This window comes from Penaeus chinensis, chromosome 2 (genome assembly GCF_019202785.1).
Source record: "Penaeus chinensis breed Huanghai No. 1 chromosome 2, ASM1920278v2, whole genome shotgun sequence".
Classification (NCBI taxonomy): Eukaryota; Metazoa; Arthropoda; class Malacostraca; order Decapoda; family Penaeidae; genus Penaeus; species Penaeus chinensis.
In genome coordinates this window covers 14,204,113-14,209,112 of record NC_061820.1, presented here as the reverse complement: position 1 = coordinate 14,209,112, position 5,000 = coordinate 14,204,113, and the positions used below count along the sequence as shown (strand labels likewise).

Genomic DNA, 5,000 nt, shown 5'->3' with positions numbered 1-5,000 from the left:
TTTTGAGCCACATAGAGGTAGTAAGGTGTGGGCATGTGTGCATAAAAAAAAAAAATAAAAAATAAATAAGGGTCACTAGTACTCACACTGTAGAAAATCAATAATACAAAATCTAAGTTGGCCTGTTCAATTTAATAGAAAAAGAGATTTTTCTCTGACTATAATTCACCCAATCTTAAGAAAAAGAGATAGATGAGAAAGAGAGAAAAAAAAAAAAAAAATCTTTTATGTGAAAAATATCTTGATTGTTTCTAGAAACAGGAAATTATCCATTAATCCACTTAATATGGAAGATAAACCATTTCCAAGCATCTCATATGTGCGACGCTATGGAGAGGGAGGGAGAGTTGATAACACACCTCCATTTTGCCCAAATGAAGGATGGAGCTTCACTCCTGGAAGACAGGAGGTGGAAGCTCCATCTGGTCATCGACTCCCTGAACAACTGATTCCAGTCAACTTTCATGCTAAGGGAGGACATTGTCATAGACAAGTTGATATGGAAGTTACATGGGCGATTAGATATGAAGACCTACAACCCTACATCCTACAGAGGACATGGTTCAGGTTGAAGGATTATAAGTTCTGTGCCAGTACTGGCCCGGCAGCAGGGTACACCTTGTTTCAAGGTGTACACTGGGCAGGACCATGATGACATGCCCTCATCCACAAAAGTGGTGCTTCATTTGATGGAGAATAGCAGATTCCTTAGACTGGCCTTAATGTGGAAGTACCACAGGAATGTCACCATGCTGTCAACAGTCTATAATGCTGCAATGGACGACATGAAAGGTGTCACACTGGTGAACACATGGCAAGCAATCTAACAACTTGCTGGTCCAAGGTCTGGTACAGGAAGATTTTCTTCTTCCTGGCCCTCGTCAATGTCTGGGCCATCTATGTGCCCTGAGCAGAGAGAAATTAGAGGTCTTTAAAGGAGGTCTTGCCTCTGATCTAGTTGGGGAACTTCGAAAAAGGGGCCGACTCTACCAGGAACCAAACTGCAACACATCCAGTTGCAGCCAGGTGGGCCCTTCAGCAGTTATGGCACAGCATCACAGATATCCCTGACGGCAGGAGGAGGGGTTGCCGTTGGTGTTCAGGTTGAGGTTGGCAAGGGAGCAGCAGGAGCTTCTGTCCTGACAGCAATGTGGGTCTCTGCACCCTCGGGTGCTTCAAGGCTTGGCATGCAGCCCAGTGATGCTACCGCCAATGGAAAAAAAAAAAAAAAAAAAAAAAAAAAAAAAAAAAAATTTTTTTACTTATAACAACTGATATCTTAGGAAATGTGTTACTAAGAGTAACACACATGGCATTATTAGAGTCTGGGTTCTATATAAAACTTCAAACCATTGCAACAAGTGTTGAGATCGTATTTTAGCTTTTGAACATACAAAACATCACATTTGGTTGTCAAAAGCAAAATCTTCAATATCCTCCTATAAAAGGGGCATAAAATCTAAGTTTATGCCCTGATTGAGTCAGGTGTGTGGGGGTCCCCGGCAGCTGACACTTGCCACTTTAAGTACCAACCAAAAAGTAGGGTATAGCACTCTGAAGGAACCGTCACTGGTGGATATAAATATAGCTTTATATGAGAAGAGAAGTTTTAGCCTGAATGCCATTTTTAAAAAGAGATGAATTATGCTCCTAAACTTTCAAACCTAAAAAACAATAGAATTTTTTAGGTTATTTTAATGAAATAAGACAGATATATACTTCTTGAGGGTAGTCTACCAATATCCCACCTGCCCATTTTTTAAAATCTTCAGGTGGCACTTATGGGAATTGAGATTGACTCCACTAAAGGCCTCATAATTTTTGTACTGGATATCTGAAGTGCCTGTAGAAAAAAAAAAATCAATGTCTGGAAAAGGTATATGAATATCTTCCACATACACTAATGATCTAAAATGTCTTTTTTGCTTATATATAATTCTAATGTCCCATTTTATTTCTCTATAATCAACCTTTAGTTAATCTACCCAAACATTCTTCTACCATAATTCCAGAAAGGAATAATTTTTCATGAGTTTATGATTACTTCAAGCATATCTTTATGTTACAAATAGTACACCATATGGAATATATATTTGTAACATTTCAAAATGAGAACACAGTTTTATTTTTAGTATTTCTGAGTTTTGCCTACTTGAACTAACTTTCAATTTTTTTCAATCAGCATTACTGCTACATTACTGACTGCAAAGTAGTAAAGGTAACCTCTAAATCCTCTGGCTATTCCACAAAATATAAGCTTGTTACATCTTATTTTATAGTACATGATCTATGGTGATAAAAGAGCATTCTGCTGTGCAAAAATGAAAATATACTGATTTATGGATCCCGGTTACATGGACATTCTGCCATGGAAAATGTGACCGTGAGGCAGGTGATGGGAAACTCTTGTCATGGGAAAAAAATTGGTTACACGATGGCTGATAGGAATGGGAATTGAGATTGACTCCACTAACCTACAGGAAGAGGCTCATTCGAGTGCTGCAGGATTTTCACCAATCTATAAGGGTTATGTTTACCAGGAGTCAACCATGCCTGGGAGAGGACAATCTCCAGGCATAATGTAACCTATTCCTACCCACTGTTACTGACAATGTGATGCAATATAAATGTCTGTTATTGTTATTGCAAAGAATGTAAACTACATGCAGAGTTAATGTGAAGTTTTCGCAATGAAAATATTCTAATATCATCCAAATACAGAATAACAAAACAAATAAACCCTTCAGAAAATGAGAAAATAGCAAAATCATCTCTGCAGAAAAAGGGGCTAATAGCATTAAAAAGAGGAGGTAGGAGACTTGATATAGCATGTGATAATAAATCTCACACTGTCTGGTAAGTTTCTACCAGTACTATGCCCACCAGATGCCAACTCCAAACCCCTGTTTTCCCAATCATTTTAATGAAATGTTGTTAGGTTAAAATAGTCATTCTAGCATTGCATAGAATATGCTTAATGGCTTGGAGGGTTCAGGCACCTGCTCTAGGTTTAGGAGTCTGAGCCTCTGTTACCACAAATGATTAGGACCCCACCTATCCCTAGTACACAGGGGGACTTCCCAACCTATAGAGTCTGCATGATAAGATAATGTATAACTCAACATGTGCCCACCATATCTTATCATATTATCTATATATATTCTATCTGCCCCCATTTTAACTCTGCAAAATGCAATATTATATTTCTGTTGCTTCCTAATACATATATATATATATATATATATATATATATATATATATATATATATATATATATATATATATATATATGCTTAATATATGTTTTGTCCGAGTACATTTGGTAACTTTTTAAAATTTTTGCTCTTATGTCCACTGTAACTACAGTAACTTTTTAACAGCGCTCTTGTTCCAGTGTACAATATGATTCTACCATATAACAGTGAAAAATATATTTTGTAGTAAGTAAAATCAAGTCCTCCATATCTTGAAGACAAAAATATAAATCAGTGAATATTGAGAAATTAGGCCTAAATTTTGAAGAAGGAACAGTTTGGTATAGTTCTAGCTTCCCACAGCCATGTAGTACAAGGTAAAAATTTGCCTGTAATGGACAGAATGATGAAAATAAGATACTTTTCTTTTATGGTATTACTTTTGAAAGTCCTGATGAGGAAATATGGTGATTGGATGGGGGTCTGGGGGTAAAGCCCCCAGATTGGGAAGATTTTTGGTTCATACAGCAATGTTTGTGAATTTTCCATTAATGGCTGGAGTAATAAGGACTTAATATCAAAAGGTCACTTCATAAACATTATCAATATTATCATTTACATTATTTGTAATGGGAAATAACAAGAGATTCACGTATATTACAGCAATGATAATTGAAAGATTGGATGGCTGCATGAAACCAAAAAATACCAATAGTTCTTTGGGGTACTGTATTCTGATCTCCCTAGTTTAATATCAAAGGTGATGTCTGTACAGTGATTCCATAGACTTGTCAAATGAGTATAATTCTTTGTTGGAATACTAGCAAGAAATCTTATGTGTAGTTTGTCCTGTGTTACTATTAATATTCTACTTCATTAGCTATAATTGAAAAATCAACAAATGTTTTAACACAATGCCGCCGGGGAAAATGAATAAAAAATTAGGAATATGCTGTGCTCATTTTTTTTATTTTTTTGTGAAATGTCTCTGCACATAGATGGCTCTGCTAGTGCTTAGCCATAAAGGAGTCAATTAGTAGACCTTGTGACCTTACCTGATTTGCATTGGCAGGAAAAATGTATTTTTTACTAGTGCTATGAATATCGATGGTGTTATTTTTATTATAAACATTGTAATTACTATTATGTTATAAACATTAGTAGCAGCAAAATAAGATAACGTAAAATATTTTTGTAAATGAAAGAAAAGGGCAAACGGGCGAGACAGGCAGTACTCGTAATTGGCTCATTGGTGACTTAGTACAAGTGTAGCCATCTATGTGTTAAAACAATTAAACAAGTAACTCACAGTGGGTATGGGACGTATGTACACGCTATCCTGTCAGCATTGGGTTAAAGACACTGACTTCACACCAGCAGTAAAGGTTCCCAACAAGTGGGCAATTTGACAACGGATAAAAAGCCATCTTCCACCTTATACTGGTATCTTCTGGAGAGGTATGAGCTTGTGATGCATCATCAACTAAGGAACCACAGTAAAAGCTCTGTCTATTCAAAATATATACAGTAGCTGTTTCTGGCCTCTGACAGGTCGCAGATATTACTTGATACCGACTAATGTTCATTCTGGCCTTTATCATCTGAGTCTTTTATTACAGCCCATGGAAAGTTTCCAGGAATTTATAAAGAAGAAGTCGCATTTTGAAAATAAGGGTATCCTAAATATTTCCTAAATATTTTCCTGCCTGTTATTTGACAGTAAATTTAGGGAGCTTGTTCTAGCATGTTAATGGACACACTTAATCATATTGTCTCATTACATTCTGGCCCCTATTAGTTCCTTGT

At 36.3% G+C, this 5,000-nt stretch overlaps 1 protein-coding gene across 6 annotated transcripts in view; it reads right to left on the bottom strand.

Moving 5' to 3' along the window:
• Positions 1 to 5,000, bottom strand: part of LOC125031161 (tumor susceptibility gene 101 protein-like) — a 23,696-nt gene that overhangs the window by 18,084 nt on the left and 612 nt on the right. The window lies entirely within an intron of this gene.